Below are 20,636 nucleotides of genomic sequence, written 5' to 3'. Positions count from 1 at the left end.
TGAACATAAAACACATTGTATTACAACTATATAATTAGTTTATCTAATTTCCGATAATTTTACATCATAACATGCTGCTCGCTTTTTTTAAACAGAACTTTAATATTTAACACATATCCAACTAACCTTCTTCTTAATTAGTTTAACTTGAAATTTAGAAGAAAAAAAACTACATACCGGAAGAATTGTCTGGCCACACATTTACCACATTCTATTAAATCTCAATAAATCTAACTAAATTGTTAAATTAACACAACATTTTTTTTGTTTGTTAGTTGATTGGTAAGTTACACTTTTTGGGTGATTAGAACTTGTTTGAAATAGACAGACAACCAAAACAAAACTTTTTTATTATTACAGGCGGTTTTTGATAAAACAAAATACTTGTTCAGCTGGTCCAAATCAAAAGGTTGGGGAGATTTTTAAATTGGACTATTAATGCGTTAAAATGAATGTTAATAAATTGCCAGACTATGATTGTAAAATTAATATGAATGTTAATATTATATCATTGATTTTAATAATTTAAAAGTTTTAAAGTTTTTTTAAAGTTCTTTTAAATTGTTAAAGATCAATAAATGGACTTTGTACGTCTATTATAGGTTTTTTCAACTTTGCTTTATGGGTTTTATATTAATTTTCTTTTAAACTAAAAATGAAAGAAGATTGCTTTAATTAACTGTATTAGTTACGTTCTAAATGTGCATACTATGGACCACGAACGTCTTTCTATTTTCTTATTGTTAATAAACTTGTTTGTGTAAGAAATGGATTAATTTATAAATATTTATATAAAATATCAACAAAAATTACGTAAGCAATCGTATACTACAATAATGACAGCAAAATTGACATATTGTCACCTTAATGATACCCGAAAGGTCATTCTTGATCATTAGCCGAGTGTGACCTCAAATCTCTTACGTCATGGATAGAATTGAGTATGATCTCCTGCATCAAATACATAATCATAAGTTATATTCTATAGACCCTTTTAACGGTAGCACAGATCCAAAATGTTGTATTTTTAGTTACTCAATGTCTAAGATCCCACTGAGTTTGAACTATGACATGGGTAAATGTTTTGGTGAACGATTGCAACTTCAGAAATCTCTCTAAGAAGGTCTTGCTACTGAATCTGAATGTTAAAATATCGGACATTTTGTGAAAATGTTCCCTTTATTTCTACCCCAAAGGTTATTCTTAATCATCAGATGAGCATGTTTAGAGAAACTTTACCTCAAGGCCAATATTGAGTTGGAACTTCTGTGATGGATCAGAATTTTGGAAAATTAACACTTTATTAATATAAGTCCATTTTCGACCATCAGCTAAAAATAACTTCTAAGTCTCTATTTCTCCTTACTTAAAGGACAATATTGTATTATGCTCTGTATGAAATCAGTTTTGTCGACAAGACCTTATTTCGGTAGCAAAGATCGGAAGTATATTATTCCTGAATATTTGTGATGATGGATCCACAAACTTTTACGACTTCAAAAATTCCTATAGGAAAACATGTTGTTATGTCAAATTTCCACAATCTTGGTCATCTTCATTTTAACTCGAGAGGATAATCTTACCTTCCAATCTTTTAAACAGAATATTAGTTATAAACCTATATAAACGGACCGTATCAACATATATGTCGTACAATTCAAAGTAAAATGAGTTAAAATTCATTAAAGGTTTTTATCGGACTATATTCAAACGAAGCCGTTATCAAACCTGTTTTAAACTTCGTAACATGAAAAGTTTATCGGTTTAGCCATTAAGTTTGATATATTTTCATTTTACCAATTCTCGAAACTTACGGTGTGCAATATAGCGTTCTTCAGGCTGAGTTATCACCCATAAAACGCGCTTCAAACTGGCTCAGGTTTTACCGAATATACGGTGTTCATATTCGAATATATACCGACAGCCAGGCATTCCTAAGGGCTCTAAGTGGTGTTTAGACAACATCAATCTTAGACCTATAATGCCGGACATCCTTAAATGATATGGAGAAACATTCCAAAATAGGACTGTATTGGATTCCAGGACATCAGCGACCACTTTGTCGGCACTCCGCTTTCAACATGCAAACGCTCTATACGTAAAAAACTATGTATATGATTTTGCGCAATGCAGATGGTTGAATGAGGCAACCTGCGGACAGGCGAGGATCATGTGGCCTCCCCAACGATCTCAAGCCCTTCATCATATTCTGAGTAGAAATCTACGGAACTTAACGGCAGTGGTGACTGGCCATTCGGGTTCAATGCAAGAAGGCTTAACTTACCCAGTAATAACTTATGCAGGAGCTGCCAAGATCACTCACTTACTCTGCCATCATCTTATCAAAAGTTCATGTTCGTTCGCAACTACATTGCGTGACCCTACGCCAATTTTCGCTGGACATAACAGAATAGGCGACTTATTTTATTTAAGAGCTCCTGGTCAACACCGAAGGTGAAATTGCTGATATTTCGGCCGATTTCTATGCTAGAATCATGAAAGCTCTCTTTCGGGTTTTCCACTAAAACTGATGAATTTCTTTTTTACCATTTCCGGAATTGGAAATTATAATATAGTTTGTCAAAGTTTATGTTCTATCCCGACTACTTTACTTAAATTTTCGGTTGACGAAATCATCCAACTAGACGAACGGATGGCTTAATTCCATTTAGATGTTCCTAAAACTCATTCTTCTGATCAAACTTTCTTAGAATTTTTCAATAAAAACTTTAATGCATGGAAATGATAAAAAATTTCCTCTCTGCTCTACAATTGATTGATTCCACTGGTATATACCATATAATAATGTTGTGTCCTGTCAGAATACTTATCATCATTCTATCCTCGGACTAAATTGTCTTTAAAGGGATTATCTATGATTGAAAAGTTTCCATCTCTTTGAACAAAGTACATAAGCTCTATGAACTATACACGAGTTAGATGGTGGTGAAGACTTTAACCTGATCGACCTTATCGACCGATATCGTCCACTTTAACATCTGGCTAAAGACCTTATGTTCAATCTATTCAGTTTTAAACATTCTACAGACTTCTACATGCGATCGTTGAGAACAGTGGGTAGTAGATCTAGGAATCTGTATTTGCAACAATATATGTATATCCAAGGATCTGTCTTCCATTTACGAGCCGTCATGTAACAATAGTTTCCCATGAGTAGTTACAATAACGTTTCGCTTAACTACGATCTTCAGACTGGATCAATGTCTCGACCTCATGGGCAAAGATACACACGTCTGCTTGAAGCTATTGCAGTAATCGGAAAGAGCTTTAGGCAGTATATTTCGGAATCTGAGTTTATACATTCTGTGATGCTACCGACTTTCGCCTGAAAGCTAGTGCTGTGATGGGAAAGAGCAATAGGTAGTAGATCTATGTATCTAAATTTTAAATGCAGATCCAATGATCCATTCTATTCGGTCTGTGTCCCACAAATGTATATCCTAATGTTTCGCTGGAGCATAATGTTCTATCTGAACCAACGTATGGCGCGTCGGCTTAAAAGGATAAGCATCAGTGATGCCAATTAACAAAAATAATTTTACCAAGAAGCAAATTCAGTCTTTGACCTCTTCTAAACATCCTATCAAAGAGCAATTGACTTTGTCTATGAACATTAAGATAGGCAACCTGTGTAATTTTGTAGGGATTTTCAAAACTAAAGTTCAAAGTTTTGCAACTGTCTCAGTTTTTTTCTGTTCCCTTTCACTAACAACAGCAATCTTCCGACTGAATATAATCGTCCGGTCTGACTGTCAGCATTGATCGTTAATAAAGTCAAACAAAATTATTCATCATTTTTTATCGATATTCTAGAAGTTTTTTTTTTTCTTAATTTCTTTTGTTAAAGTTCACAAAAAAAAACTTGTATATTATCTTCATTAATTTTATTCATAGTTTCTTATGCTTAACGTTCAATGCGAATTTAAATAGATTTTTTTTTTAGAATTCACCACTAGTCATCTTAAGCGACACACTTATTTGATTAAAAAAACTTATTTAAACAAATTAATTCTTAATAATTTATAATAATAGAAAGAAATCAAATATTTTAATAAATGACTTGCGAATTGAAAACTTGATTTGGCAGAACTTAAGGCAGACATAAAGGTTTTGAAAAAAATATATATAAACGAAAGAGTTCCGTTTCATAGTGTGACAACATTTTTTTGGGGGGTTTCAAGTTTTGAATATGCAAAGTTGTAAAACTTTCACTATCTGTTGATGGTTTCTAGATATAAATATCTGTAATTTAAACGAAATTACAACTGTTTAAAGAAAACAGTTTCAGTTTCAATGGAATAATTAAAAACTTTTTTCGCTTACCGCAGCGAATCTGTTTTCTCTGTATATATATAGCTACTTTGGAATTCTCTTTAGAAATCCCCCTTTTATCCCCTATTTCACACCTTAAAGTTCATTTAAACGAATACCATTATGTCTTCAATCTGTTTTGAAAATATTCGTTTTGTTTTTATTTTATGTCTTTTTTCTTCTAATTTATCAAATTATTTAAATTTAATCCACAACTTCTTCTTTGTGTTTTTATACCCTACACTACTTTAGTGAGGAGGGTATATTTTGTTTGTGCTGATGTTTGTAACATACAAAAATATTCGTCCTATATCCACCTTAAAGTATACCAATCGGCTTAGAATCGTTTTCTTAGTCGCAAGGTACAGGTCGCAATTTTCAACTTTTTTTGACCCAAGGACGAAGCCTAATGAAAATGGTTATAATCGGTCCATTATTTCACCTAGCCCCCACACAACAGAACCCCCCGAAAAGGGCTTCTGAGAAGAGATACAAGCCGAGACGGCTCAAATCGGCCGCGGTTGGCCGCCGGTAATATTTAGCAAGCCGCCGCCGACTTCTTTCGGCTCAAAGGCTAAGCCGGGCTTAAACGTAGCCGCTGATAAAGATTGCAATCGCACATGTCTTTCAGAAAATAATTTCACCAATTTGAACAGAGTTGCCACTATTTTAAATTCTTATGGCAAATTCAAAAGAGATGCCACACAATATTGTGCTAATATTAAAATAGTGATAACTACTATAATAATGTCCATTTTCTGCAGAAAAAACTTATATAGAGACAGGTTTCTATATAACAGACTATTATACAGAGATTTTTCAATATAATAAACGCTTATAAGGTCAATTTCTGAAGAAAATGTTAAATTGAGCCGACAATTTAGCCGCCGCCGCCGACCTAAAATTGTTGCGCCGCCGCCGCCGATCATTTTGCATCGGCTTGTATCTCTGCTTCTGAGCTTATAATTATGTTAAATATACCTGTATATCGATAAAAAGCGGCACAACTAAGTTTTATACAAGCCTTGATGACTTTGCCAAATTTCATAAAGATCGGGCCTTATTTGATTCTGGCTCTCATAAAAAGTCCCCTTCCGAAAATTACTTATAAACACAAATATCGCGATAAAATTCAGCACAAATAAATATTATATAAATATATTTACAAAACTTTATCGGGCTTGGTCCATATTTGTCCCTAGCCCCCATATAAAGCCTCTTTCAGAAAATTAGTTTTTCATCCATAAATTGCTTAAATGTATCGGAACAATGAATTATTATGAAAAATAAATCTCATTTAATATTCATAACTGGTGTAGGGTATCATATGGTCGGTCACGCCCGACTATACTTTCTTACCTGTTTATTTTGAATAATAAAAGTTTAACGGAAAAACATGTTTTTAATGTTTTCTGTGGCCTGTGGCGCGGCACCTGTCTTCAAGCTAACTTTCATAAGGGACTCTTTTTGTTGTGGAAGGGGGATTTAGTAAAACTTAACTCATTTATATGTAAACTTTGTGCCATAAATTTATTGTTTTTGCTTAAAATTCTAGTCAAGTAGACAATGAAATATTTTGTGATTATCATTATTAAATAATCTTTTAAAATTTAGAACATTATTCAAGGTTAATTATAAAAAAAAAACTATATGTTTTTGTTTTTGCTCCTAGACACACCTTGATGTGTGTTGGTTCTTTTGCGAATAAAGTTTTGCAATAGACCTGTTTTTTTGGGCGGAGGATTGTAGACAAATTTAAATTTAGTAACAAAAGTGGGATTTCCAAATGGGGTATAAATTATTATTATGTAAATAAGGAGCGGTTTAATGATCATTTAATTCATGTATAAATGATTACATCTTTTTTTGTGAATGATCAACTTGAAATGGAATGTTTAATAGGAAATTTAAATGAAGAAGATTTTAAAAATTGATTTACCCCCATCCGTCAATCAAAATTTTAACTGTGACCTGCTCCCTATTTTGTAAACAATAAACATCTGTTAAGAACCTAATCAACTATTTTTCCTTATTGCTAATATGGAAAAATAACTTCTAACTATCGACTATCACGAGTAATATTAGAAGTACACCACAATACTATACTAACTGTTCTTTATTGAACTCTATATAACGAGTACGGTCGCTAGGAACTTACTGAAACTTCATGAGTATTCGTTAGTTAAACGAAAAGTTTACGAAGCAATTTTACTTGATCGGAGTTTATCCGAAATATTTTCCAAATCGTAAAATTATGACTTTAGACTCCGGAGAGACACTTCCAATAAGGCTTTTGAAAAGGACAGATTGGCTTGGATCCGATAAACCGTTTGAGGGGGAGTATTAATTGAGGGATACGTAGCTTTTAAATGTATTATTGTAGTGAAGATCATAGCGTTGTGGAAAGCAATAAGGCTCCTACAGGATCAGTTCCATTTCAGATCATAGAATAAGAGCTTTGACTTAGACAGCCACCTCCAATAGATTTATTGAATAGGGAAGATTGACCTATAAACAGTTCCTAAGCAACTGATACTGAGGTATCGGACGAACTTGCAAGACAAAGTTCGAATCTAGATCTTAATAGAGGGAGACATTGGAGAAGTAGTACTAGCTAAAAATGGATGGGAGCTCGAGGTAGTTAACCTAATCAAAGCAAAAACATTTGGACGCAACGAGGACTGAATTAAAAATATGGATGAGATAATCACATAAGGCCTCTTGGAATAATGAAAACCACAGGGCTTTTTTATTCGTAAACTAAAGCGAGCTTTCTGACCTCCTTTCTCGCTTATGCTACTTCGAAATTTGAAACCTGTTTCATATCTTTCCTTTTCTCAGTTAATTCTCTCTACACAATTGCCCACAGCGATCTGAGACAAAAGGTGCTAGGAAAACGGAACCACGGCAAACTAGGGAGTATTACAAAGTGTAAGCCATGCAATCTGTTAGGTTTTATCAAGAGAACAAGTTTGCTTTTTGATTAGTAGACTGTAGAGAGTATTCTTTTCTCACTTCTGTTCTCACATAGTACTGTTCCATGTTTCTCCCTCTTTCTGTTACTTCTCTTTGCACAAAGGACCTCAGCGGTTTTTAAAGTGGAGCTGTACCTTAAGATACATAACCCTTCTTAACCTTAAACTCGACTATAGTTACACCTTCAACATTTTCAAAGAGGAAACCAGTGGGACTCTCAATTCCAACTTAATAAGATCGAAATTTATTCTTTCATATCTCACACTCTCTTTCTCTTTATAATGGACTACTGCGTTGTAAAAGTGAAGTTGTTCCCCATGGCACACAACCTTTCCAATCTCCACTATAACATTCAACATTTTTAAAGAGAAAACCAGTATGGCTCTTCATTTCAATGTAATAAGATCGAAATTTCTTCTTTCCTATCTAACTGCAGGACTGCAGCGCTTATCGAGTGGAGTTATACCTATAGTTTCTTAACCATAAACTCTACTATAGTCTCTTCACAATGGACTACTGCGGTCTAAGAGTGGAATTGTTTCTCATGGCACGTAAACCTTCTAAATCTGTATGACTCTCAATTCCAAAGGTATAATATTGAAATTTCCTTTTCGAACTCTCTCTTCTCTACAAAGGTCTCCGCGTAGTACATAACTCTTCTAGACTAGACTATAGTCCTTGCATTTTCAAAGCGGGAATCAGTATGGCTCTCAACACCAAATGGAATTATATCGAAATATATTGTCAATTGCATTCATTCTCTGCCTGAACTTAGATGCCAATTTTTCCATAATATCCAAAAGGCTGAGGCTTCAACTTTCACAGAAAAAAACATTGATATTTTTAGCAGTTGGACGTAGGAATTGAAGGTGTGTTAGATCGTAAGGGCTATCCACGTTACAATTACTCTAGCGGTTGTTTAGACGTAAAAGAAGAATCGATACAACAACTTCTGTGTGATTGTTCCGCCGGCGCAGATTAGGATATTCTTGCACAGAGAGGTGGAGAACGTCCACAATTGCCAGTTCTCCAATTTCTTTTGAAACGTTCATATGGATTTCAATGTAACCCGTACAAAATTTGAAGATCCTGGCTTTAATGGTTTCCAAGCTATAGGAATTTTTGTATTTAATTCTTATGGGAAGTACCACACCCCCTAATTCTAGTACAGCCTTCTTTTTCCAAATTTTCATATCAATTTCAAAGTGGTTCGTGCAGAATTTGAGGATTCCAATCTAAAATATTCTCCGATATACGATTTTTTGCATTTAATTCATATGGGAGGTGCCACTCCCACTTTTTCTAGTCCGCCCATTTTTGTTATAAATACTCATATTTATAATAAAGGATTGTAACTGATATAGTTTTTCAGATATACTAACGTAATGCCACGCCCACTAGAGCTAGTCAGCCCATTTTAGTAAAAAGATTCTAGCTGTCGCAGTTTCTGAGATATGCGACATTTAATATTTATGTTTATATAGATTTAAAATTTCATTCTTAATAATAATTTTCATTAAATTTCCTATTGGTCTTTTGTTATGTAAATTTGAAGAAATACATCCATCGAAAACTTGATTAGTACGTGATCAAATTAATGTATTCCTACGCAGGCCTAACGTACTTTACTCTAAAAGTTCATTGATTTTTTATGCAATATACAAATGAATCATATATATTTTTCGAAATATAAGAGAGTAAAAACTACTCACTCTTTTTGAAACTAAAGCAAAAATTGCTATAAATATTGAAACCCTTTTAAGATTAAACGACAAAAGAAATAACTTTTCAACAATTTGAAACAAAATTAAAAATTGTTAAAAAATTAATTTTCAACAATATAAATTTTTAAACACACACTATCCGAAAAGGTTATTTCAAAATACACATGATAAGAAAAATCAACTCTAGCAACAACATCTTGAAAACTATCAATTAACTGGGTCAAGTGCTGTGACATGCCGTTATTGTATTGTATTAGCTGTTAGTTAGTATGTGTTTTAACTTCCGCGTTATTAAAATTGTTTTTATTTTAAAACAAATACTTCCGTTAACTCTCGTTTTTTTCTTCGTTTGAATTGACTAATTTTCAATTCGTCTTAATATTTTAACTAGCGGTTTTTTGACTATTATTTATTTGTTATAAGCTATTTAATATTAATAATTAATTATTATTATTATTTTTTTTTTTTTTTTTTGTTAAATGTAAAATTTCAGTTTTATTTTTAAGCTAAAGGTTAATAAACTTTTTATTTTATAAATTTTAAATTATATTTCTATTTCATTTTGTTTTAATATTATATAAATTTTTTTATTTTGTTTAAAATTGTTTTTTATTTAACTCACTCAATACAAGTTTTCTTTTAAAATATTCTAAGCTTTTTTTTTGTTATTTTTTCTTAAATAAACCTTAACATTGACTAAAGTTTAATTTAATTTATAAGAATCTATTCAGTGTGGTTTTAACCTCGACCCAATAAACTTGAACCAAACTAGTAATTATTTAAGTACCAGTATTTTGCAACATGTGTGAAATTTAAGGTTGCCAGATGAATTTCATTTTATCTGTCATGCAAAACTGTAATTATCTAGCAATTCTAGATAATTTTGTTAATTTGATCATAATAGTCCTACCAAACCTTTTTGAACTATTGCTCAAGTAGTAACAGTTGATCACCAATGGTATGTATCTAAAAGACAACCGAGCTGTCTATAGGTCAATATCACTTTAGAGTTCAAACCTTTAACAGACTATATACGATCCACTTAGATATCACTAGTCAATTTCTCTAAATATTATTATCGCATTCTTGACGTCCGGACTGGCTCAAGAAGAAATGCAACTGATAAAACATCACTTCGGAGTTAAAAATATTTTCAATACATCTTTAGTTGCTTTATCGAGGTATAATTATCTGATTCATGCAGTCTCCTATCTTCTTCTTGAAAACGCTGTTGTCTAAGAAAACTATGTTTTAAATGATACCATTTCTTAATCATCTGTTTAGATATGGTGTAGGCTCTCCCTCTCTTTTGAACTTTCTTAATTTCACAAATACGTAATTTCGCAGATATATAAAAACTAATCGTCACTTTCTATCGATACCTGTTTTAGACTAAGATTAAGTCATTATCTTGTCATTAATTAAAATTTTCAAAATTTAGCGAAGTTCCTTTATAATTTGTCTGTTGCCCCAATTGGAAAAATTGGACCTCCTACACATACTGAAGTATTGTACAGAATGTCGAAATGTGTTTTGGTTTCCAACGGGTTCACTTAGAATTTGGAACCATATAACGCAAGAGTTCCCATTGTCTTTTAATTCGAACTTTAATTTTGTTTCATAATTTTCTAATCTATGAACTATAGCTTGATCTTTAGCTTGAACTATAGCCTAGCTTATATTCTGGACTCTGATCAATTATATAGTTTGGACAATAATCTGAGCTATAAGTTAGTATATAGTCTGGACAATAGTATAGTATATTATCTGGACAGTAGTATAGTCTGCAATTTGGACTTTAATCTAGTCTAAAGTCTTTACTATAGTCTTAACTATAGTCTAGAATATAGTATAGTATATAAAATGGACTATAATTTAGTAAGTATATAGTCTAAACTGTAGTCCATTCTATAGTCTAGTCTATAATCTAGTCTATAGTCTAGTCTATAGTCTAGTCTATAGTCTAGTCTATAGTCTAGTCTATAGTCCAGTCTATAGTCTAGTCTATAGTCTAGTCTATAGTCTAGTCTATAGTCTAGTCTATAGTCTAGTCTATAGTCTAGTCTATAGTCTAGTCTATAGTCTAGTCTATAGTCTAGTCTATAGTCTAGTCTATAGTCTAGTCTATAGTCTAGTCTATAGTCTAGTCTATAGTCTAGTCTATAGTCTAGTCTATAGTCTAGTCTATAGTCTAGTCTATAGTCTAGTCTATAGTCTAGTCTATAGTCTAGTCTATAGTCTAGTCTATAGTCTAGTCTATAGTCTAGTCTATAGTCTAGTCTATAGTCTAGTCTATAGTCTAGTCTATAGTCTAGTCTATAGTCTAGTCTATAGTCTAGTCTATAGCCTAGTCTATAGTCTAGTCTATAGTCTAGTCTATAGTCTAGTCTATAGTCTAGTCTATAGTCTAGTCTATAGTCTAGTCTATAGTCTAGTCTATAGTCTAGTCTATAGTCTAGTCTATTGTCTAGTCTATAGTCTAGTCTATAGTCTAGTCTATAGTCTAGTCTATAGTCTAGTCTATAGTCTAGTCTATAGTCTAGTCTATAGTCTAGTCTATAGTCTAGTCTATAGTCTAGTCTATAGTCTAGTCTATAGTCTAGTCTATAGTCTAGTCTATAGTCTAGTCTATAGTCTAGTCTATAGTCTAGTCTATAGTCTAGTCTAGTCTATAGTCTAGTCTATAGTCTAGCCCATAGTCTAGTCTATAGTCTAGTCTATAGTCTAGTCCATAGTCTAGTCCATAGTCTAGTCTATAGTCTAGTCTATAGTCTAGTCCATAGTCTAGTCTATAGTCTAGTCTATAATCTAGTCTATAGTCTAGTTTATAGTCTAGTCTATAATCTAGTCTATAGTCTAGTCCATAGTCTAGTCTATAGTCTAGTCTATCGTCCAGTCTAGTCTATAGTCTAGTCTATAGTCTAGTCTATAGTCTAGTCTATAGTCTAGTCTATAGTCTAGTCTATAGTCTAGTCTATAGCCAGTATAGTCTAGTCTATAGTCTAGTCTATAGTCTAGTCTATAGTCTAGTCTATAGTCTAGTCTATAGTCTAGTCTATAGTCTAGTCTATAGTCTAGTCTATAGTCTAGTCTATAGTCTAGTCTATAGTCTAGTCTATAGTCTAGTCTATAGTCTAGTCTATAGTCTAGTCTATAGTCTAGTCTATAGTCTAGTCTATAGTCTAGTCTATAGTCTAGTCTATAGTCTAGTCTATAGGTCCTAGTCTATAGTCTAGTCTAGTCTATAGTCTGCTATAGTCTAGCCATAGTCTAGTCTATAGTCTTGTCTATAGTCTAGTCCATAGTCTAGTCTATAGTCTAGTTTATAGTCTAGTCTATAATCTAGTCTATAGTCTAGTCCATAGTCTAGTCTATAGTCTAGTCTATCGTCCAGTCTAGTCTATAGTCCTAATCTATAGTCTAGTCTATAGTCTAGTCTATAGTCAAGTCTATAGTCTAGTCTATTAGTCTATAGTCTAGTCTATAGTCTAGTCTATAGTCTAGTCTATAGTCCTAGTCTATAGTCTAGTCTATAGTCTAGTATATAGTCTAGTCTATAGTCTAGTCTATAGTCTAGTCTATGGACTATAATTTAGTAAGTATATAGTCTAAACTGTAGTCCATTTCTATAGTCTAGTCTATAGTCTCAGTCTATAGTCTAGTTCTAAAATCTAGTCTATAATCTAGTCTACTAGTCCTAGTCTATAGTCTAGTCTATAGTCTAGTCTATAGTCTAGTCTATAGTCTAGTCTATAGTCTAGCCCATAGTCTAGTCTATAGTCTAGTCTCTAGTCTAGTCTCTAGTCTAGTCTATAGTCTAGTCTATAGTCTAGTCTATAGTCTAGTCTATAGTCTAGTCTATATTCTAGTTTATAGTCCAGTCTATAGTCTAGCCTATAGTCTAGTCTATATTCTAGTTTATAGTCCAGTCTATAGTCTAGTCTATAGTATAGTCTAGAGTTAATTCTAGTCTATAGTCTAGTCTATAGTCTAGTCTATAGTCTAGTCTATAGTCTAGTCTATAGTCTAGTCTATAGTCTAGTCTATGTCTAGTCTATAGTCTAGTCTATAGTCTAGTCTATAGTCTAGTCTATAGTCTAGTCTATAGTCTAGTCTATAGTCTAGTCTATAGTCTAGTCTATAGTCTAGTCTATAGCCTAGTCTATAGTCTAGTCTATAGTCTAGTCTATAGTCTAGTCTATAGTCTAGTCTATAGTCTAGTCTATAGTCTAGTCTATAGTCTAGTCTATAGTCTAGTCTATAGTCTAGTCTATAGTCTAGTCTATAGTCTAGTCTATAGTCTAGTCTATAGTCTAGTCTATAGTCTAGTCTATAGTCTAGTCTATAGTCTAGTCTATAGTCTAGTCTATAGTCTAGTCTATAGTCTAGTCTATAGTCTAGTCTATAGTCTAGTCTATAGTCTAGTCTATAGTCTAGTCTATAGTCTAGTCTATAGTCTAGTCTATAGTCTAGTCTATAGTCTAGTCTAGTCTATAGTCTAGTCTATAGTCTAGTCTATAGTCTAGTCTATAGTCTAGTCTATAGTCTAGTCTATAGTCTAGTCTAGTCTATAGTCTAGTCTATAGTCTAGCCCATAGTCTAGTCTATAGTCTAGTCTATAGTCTAGTCCATAGTCTAGTCCATAGTCTAGTCTATAGTCTAGTCTATAGTCTAGTCCATAGTCTAGTCTATAGTCTAGTCTATAATCTAGTCTATAGTCTAGTTTATAGTCTAGTCTATAATCTAGTCTATAGTCTAGTCCATAGTCTAGTCTATAGTCTAGTCTATCGTCCAGTCTAGTCTATAGTCTAGTCTATAGTCTAGTCTATAGTCCTAGTCTATAGTCTAGTCTATAGTCTAGTCTATAGTCTAGTCTATAGTTCTAGTCTATAGTCTAGTCTATAGTCTAGTCTATAGTCTAGTCTATAGTCTAGTCTATAGTCCTAGTCTATAGCCTAGTCTATAGTCTAGTCTATAGTCTAGTCTATAGTCTAGTCTATAGTCTAGTCTATAGTCTAGTCTATAGTCTAGTCTATAGTCTAGTCTATAGTCTAGTCTATAGTCTAGTCTATAGTCTAGTCTATAGTCTAGTCCTATAGTCTAGTCTATAGTCTAGTCTAGTCTATAGTCTAGTCTATAGTCTAGCCCATAGTCTAGTCTATAGTCTAGTCTAAGTCTAGTCCATAGTCTAGTCCATAGTCTAGTCTATAGTCTAGTCTATAGTCTAGTCCATAGTCTAGTCTATAGTCTAGTTTATAGTCTAGTCTATAATCTAGTCTATAGTCTAGTCCATAGTCTAGTCTATAGTCTAGTCTATCGTCCAGTCTAGTCTATAGTCTAGTCTATAGTCTAGTCTATAGTCAAGTCTATAGTCTAGTCTATAGTCTAGTCTATAGTCTAGTCTATAGTCTAGTCTATAGTCTAGTCTATAGTCTAGTATATAGTCTAGTCTATAGTCTAGTCTATAGTCTAGTCTATGGACTATATTTAGTAAGTATATAGTCTAAACTGTAGTCCATTCTATAGTCTAGTCTATAGTCTAGTCTATACTCTAGTCTAAAATCTAGTCTATAATCTAGTCTATAGTCTAGTCTATAGTCTAGTCTATAGTCTAGTCTATAGTCTAGTCTATAGTCTAGTCTATAGTCTAGTCTAGTCTATAGTCTAGTCTATATTCTAGTCTATAGTCTAGTCTATAGTTTACTCTATAGTCTAGTCTATAGTCTAGTCTATAGTCTAGTCCATAGTCTAGTCTATAGTCTAGTCTATAGTCTAGCCCATAGTCTAGTCTATAGTCTAGTCTCTAGTCTAGTCTCTAGTCTAGTCTATAGTCTAGTCTATAGTCTAGTCTATAGTCTAGTCTATAGTCTAGTCTATATTCTAGTTTATAGTCCAGTCTATAGTCTAGTCTATAGTCTAGTCTATATTCTAGTTTATAGTCCAGTCTATAGTCTAGTCTATAGTATAGTCTAGAGTTAATTCTAGTCTATAGTCTAGTCTATAGTCCAGTCTGTAGTCCAGTCTATAGTCGAGTATACAATCTAGCCTAAGGTCTAGTCTATAGTCTAGTCTAGTAAGAAGAAGTTAAAACAACTACAGTGTCAAAGGACATATTTGTACATTATTATAAGGAGAATATCGGAAAATTTTGCACATAGTCGTAAGCTTCTCGAAAGCTTGGTGGTGTAATGAATACCTTTGCAATTAAGTTAAAAAATGTGTGATTTGAAATCCAAGAAATCTTATTTACATTTAGTATTGCTTCAGTTTTGATGGCAAAACTCATAACTTCTTTATAGTTTTGTTTTAAAGTATATTGAACTCTATTTAGAAGTCTGCATTTTATCTTAATGTTTCAGGCCTAGAAACAAAAATATCTACAGAATTATTTCATCATGTTTTTATGATTAATTTTTAAAGCAAATACAAGCAAATATTTAAATTTACATATTTTTGCATTAATTTTGCAAACTGGTTTAAATGAGAACACGAGCTAGAGAATACAACATTTATAAATATTTAAACTATTCCATAGTAAGTATATACAAAATCTGAAAACATGCGAAAACACTTTACACAGATCTTTGTTAATTAATTTCCATTAATCGTAGTAAAAGTAACTTAATATGGTGATACAAATGACTTGAATGACAAAACAAGAAAAAGCTTTAGAAAACGATATTGGAAAGTATTTGAATAAATGTTTTTATGGAGATCTTAACAAAAATAACTTTTGTCGAAAGTTGTAGTTTAAAGTTTTGAATGAAATCGGTTTATAATGATTGATAAGGGACAATTATAGAGCAATTCACAGTTACTTTACCGATAATTTTTATTCAGGTGTAATTGATTTCGATTCTTACATTTGTAGGAATTCTGCATGCGATGTAAATAATTCCAGAATAGATCAGCTATAAACCCATTATCACAGGGATTTAAAATCTTTCTAACTTTTTTTGAATATTAAGTTTTGAATAGATCTTACCTGCAATGAAAAGAAATATATTTTTCAATTAGTTTAATTATTTAAAATTCATTTTAGTTAATAAATTATCTAAAAAATATTAAATTAATTTTAAAAATTCTTAAAATCTGTTATAATTAATTATATTTTATTCTCTCCTTCTCTTTTTAGATTTCTCTCTGTGAGATTATATTCTACAATGGTCAAACGTAAAAAGCTGTAAAAGCTCAAAAGAAAATAAACTTTGATTCCCTACAAAAACAACAAAATAACGAAATCCTAAAAAAAACCCAGAATAGGCTTCCCGACCGAAAACAACAACATAAACTAACATGGTGCTAAATCTACTCTTTATAACGACTGTGATAAAATCCACCTTTGGTGTGGTAACTACGGGCCTCTGGCTTATTCCCCTAATACTGGCCGCCATTACCTATTACAAATACGATAATGTGGATCCAGAATCGAGAGTTTTCGATCAAACGAATATATACAGGGAATATGATTTTATAGTGGTGGGTGCTGGTTCCGCGGGAGCAGTGGTGGCCAATCGTTTAAGTGAAGTGCGCAAATGGAAGGTTTTACTTATAGAAGCTGGACCCGATGAAAATGAAATATCAGATGTGCCCTCACTGGCCGCTTATTTGCAGTTGAGCAAATTGGATTGGCAGTATAAAACGGAACCCTCGAATAAGGCCTGTTTGGGCATGAAAAATAATCGCTGTAATTGGCCGCGTGGCAAGGTATTGGGTGGTTCCAGTGTCTTAAACTATATGCTGTATGTCAGAGGCAATCGTCATGACTATGATCACTGGGAGTCGTTGGGTAATCCCGGTTTGGGGTTATGATAGCATTTTGAAATACTTTAAGAAATCCGAAGATAACCGCAATCCCTATTTGAATAAGAATCCTTATCATGGCAAGGGTGGCCTCTTAACTGTGCAGGAATCACCCTGGCATTCGCCTTTGGTGGCGGCTTTTGTAGAGGCTGGCACTGAGATAGGTTATGAAAATCGTGATATTAATGGTGAAATACAAACCGGTTTTATGATTAGCCCAGGGTACCATACGTAGAGGTTCACGCTGTAGTACCGCCAAGGCTTTCTTAAGGCCCATTAGAAATCGTCCCAATTTTCATTTATCCATGAATTCTCAAGTTACCAAGCTGTTGATAGAACCCGGTACTATGAGGGCCAAGGGAGTAGAATTTGTTAAGAATGGTCAAGTTATGAAAGTGTACGCCAAAAGAGAAATCATTTTATCAGCTGGTGCCATTAATACGCCTCAGATAATGATGTTATCGGGTATAGGACCACGTTCCCATTTGGAACAACATGGCATTAAGGTTTTACAAGATTTACCGGTAGGGGAAAATCTACAAGATCATGTGGGTATGGGAGGTTTATCTTTCCTGGTCGATAAGCCCGTTTCTATAGTACAGGATCGTTTTAATCCCACCGCTGTAACTTTCCAATATGTCTTAAGAGAACGGGGACCCATGACTACTCTGGGAGGTGTAGAAGGTTTAGCTTTTGTGCACACACCCTATTCTAATAGATCTATAGATTGGCCTGATATACAATTTCACATGGCTCCTGCTTCGATTAATTCAGATAATGGCGCTCGTGTTAAAAAGGTATTGGGTTTAAAGGAATCGGTTTATCAAGAAGTTTACCAACCCATAGCTATAAGGACACTTGGACTATAATGCCTTTACTGTAAGACCCCCGTTCTAGAGGTTGGGTTAAGCTAAGATCAGCCAATCCTTTTGAGTATCCCAAAATCAATGCCAATTACTTTGATGATCCTTTTGATGCCAAGACCTTGTGGAGGGAGCCAAAATTGCTTTGCGTGTGGCCGAGGCCAAAGTTTTCAAACAGTTTGGTTCTCGTTTATGGCAAAAAGCATTACCCAATTGCAAGAAATTTAAATTTCTCTCCGATGATTATTTAGATTGTCATGCCCGTACTATATCCATGACTATATATCATCCCTGTGGTACAGCTAAAATGGGTCCTGCATGGGATCCTGAAGCCGTAGTAGATCCTAGATTAAGAGTTTATGGTGTTAGAGGTTTAAGAGTATATAGATGCCAGCATAATGCCCACCATTAGTAGTGGCAACACTAATGCCCCTGTCATAATGATTGCTGAAAAGGGAGCCGATCTAATTAAAGAAGATTGGTTCCATAATCCCGAATACAAAATCGTAAATAAAAGTTAGCGCAGCTTAATAACTCATAAATAAATTAAACTATGTTTCAGAGTATAGTTCTCGAGACCTCCAAATATTTGATTACTGTCATTAACCAAAGGTTGTCCACTTGTTATTAATTATATATTGTCATTATTACTATTACAAATTGTTGTAATAGCATTTTTCACATTCAGGGGGCATTAGCTTTACAAAAACAACTATATAAACGAGTAAAAAAAACTCAGAGTTGCCATTGTGTCATAAATAAGTTTTTGTTTAAAAATTTTTTAAAATTAGTTTTTACTATTATTTGTATAATTTAGTAATAGTTTTCGATTAGTCATTTTGTTTATTCGCTTTTTTCCAGTTTTACGAGCCACTTATGACGTTATTTTTTATTATTATTATTTATTTTTAAGTAGCGAATTATATGTATGTGTTAATTTTAATTGCAATTATTTTAGTTATAATTTATTTATGTTTATTTTTTTATTTACATTTATAGTTGTTAACTACTTTGTATTTACTTGCAAATATAATTGTTTAGTTATTTTATTATTAATGTAGAAAATAACTTTAATATTTAAATAAATAAAATTGTTATAAAAATTGTAAGAAAAATTATGCATTTTTTATAATTGGCATGACTATTGGTAGGTAATTTTATTTTAAAAAAAAATATATTTGCATTTTTCAATATTCAACGAGTTCTATTTTTCTATAATTATTGATACCCAAATTATGCAAAATGTTGTCACTATCGTCTAATTGCACCTGTTTGAAAGCAATAATCAATTTCGCAAACTAGTTATAGTTTGGTCCCGTTTAACAAAAATTAAACAGACGATTCCAAACCTCGTACTTCTTACATAAACTATAGAATTATATAATTAATTGAATATTTCTTCGGGCTTGAGTTCGAGTCTCACTTGGGGAATATTTTTCTCAGTAAAATAGTATAATAACGATCCAAAATAACAAAAGGAACGAAAGTTGGTAACGGCTTCATTTAAGAATTTGGGCCTAAAATCTCTTTTAGACTCAAAGATAACTGTGGTATCCTTCAGCGATCAATATGGCGTTAAATTGACTAAAGTACTATCGGATATCGAACAAGGATATAAGAACTTATACTGATAGTCTAGCTGCTATTAAATCCCTGATTGGTGTGTTCTCCAAATCTAAACTTGTCCTTGAATGTAGGCCTTGAAATTTGGCAACCATGCTAGGAATATTGCTCTTCCATACAATTACTTCTGCAGAAGTTATCAGAATGAGGTTAAAGAGAAGACGGCAGACCATCTTCTGTGTAACGATTCGGATCAATGACTTCGGCAGAAGTTGTCAGAATGAGGATGAGGAGACGATAGCACATCGTCTATGTAACTATCCAGTCCTGCAGACGGCTCAAAACCGAACTCAATGGTTAACCTCCTTAAACGACCTTTCTGATTTCTGAGATGTTCTTTCAACACGACTCTTTGCATTCTTGAATATGTCAAAATCGGTGTGAAATTCGAATTCTCACTAGACGACATCGTTCCTATTCAACGACATCGGTTCTAAGAAGCCTTTACGAATTTCTATCAAGGTCAAAAAGTTCATTCGTCGATCGTGTTCGATACCTTAACAGGGGTATATGAATATTCGTTTGAATTGTTTCATCTAAGGACAATCCATAAATTGTCCTTAGATGACAATTATCTAAACTATACCATCTTATCGAGGTGATCGAAATTTTATATCTTTTGGTTAAGAGTACCAATTCCCAGAGACGGTTTTAAGTTATTTAATTAGTTAGTTAATTAGTTAGTTGGTTGGTTAGTTAGTTAGTTAGTAGTAGTTAGTTAGTTAGTTAGTTAGTTAGTTAGTTAGTTAGTTAGTTAGTTACTTAGTAGTTAGTTAGTTAGTTAGTTAGTTAGTTAGTTAGTTAAGTTAGTTAGTTAGTTAGTTAGTAGTTAGTTAGTTAGTTAGTTAGTTAGTAGTTAGTTAGTTAGTTAGTTAGTAGTTAGTTAGTTAGTTAGTAGTTAGTTAGTTAGTTAGTTAGTTAGTTAGTTAGTTAGTAGTTAGTTAGTTTAGTTAGTTAGTTAGTTAGTTAGTTAGTTAGTTTAGTTAGTTAGTTAGTAGTTAGTTAGTTAGTTAGTTAGTTAGTTAGTTAGTTAGTTAGTTAGTTAGTAGTTAGTTAGTTAGTGTTAGTTAGTTAGTTAGTTAGTTAGTAGTTAGTTAGTTAGTTAGTTAGTTAGTTAGTAGTTAGTTAGTTAGTTAGTTAGTTAGTTAGTTAGTTAGTTAGTTAGTTAGTTAGTTAGTTAGTTAGTTAGTTAGTTAGTTAGTTAGTTAGTTAGTTAGTTAGTTAGTTAGTTAGTTAGTACGCCTATCGGCCTACTTGTGCACTCTTTTAACAGTGCCTCAGGTTGCAATCGAACTCACGACCTCCGGTCTACCAC

At 32.8% G+C, this 20,636-nt stretch overlaps 1 pseudogene; it reads left to right on the top strand.

Moving 5' to 3' along the window:
• Window positions 1–18,438, top strand: part of LOC119605708 — a 38,875-nt pseudogene extending 20,437 nt beyond the window's left edge.
• Window positions 18,439–20,636: the final 2,198 nt, after the last annotated feature.

Source organism: Lucilia sericata, unplaced genomic scaffold (genome assembly GCF_015586225.1).
Source record: "Lucilia sericata isolate MDLA Ls3-8-SP2 unplaced genomic scaffold, ASM1558622v1 Contig000511F_arrow, whole genome shotgun sequence".
NCBI lineage: Eukaryota > Metazoa > Arthropoda > Insecta > Diptera > Calliphoridae > Lucilia > Lucilia sericata.
The sequence above is the reverse complement of the archived record's forward strand: the minus strand, read 5'-3'. Positions and strand labels throughout refer to the sequence as shown.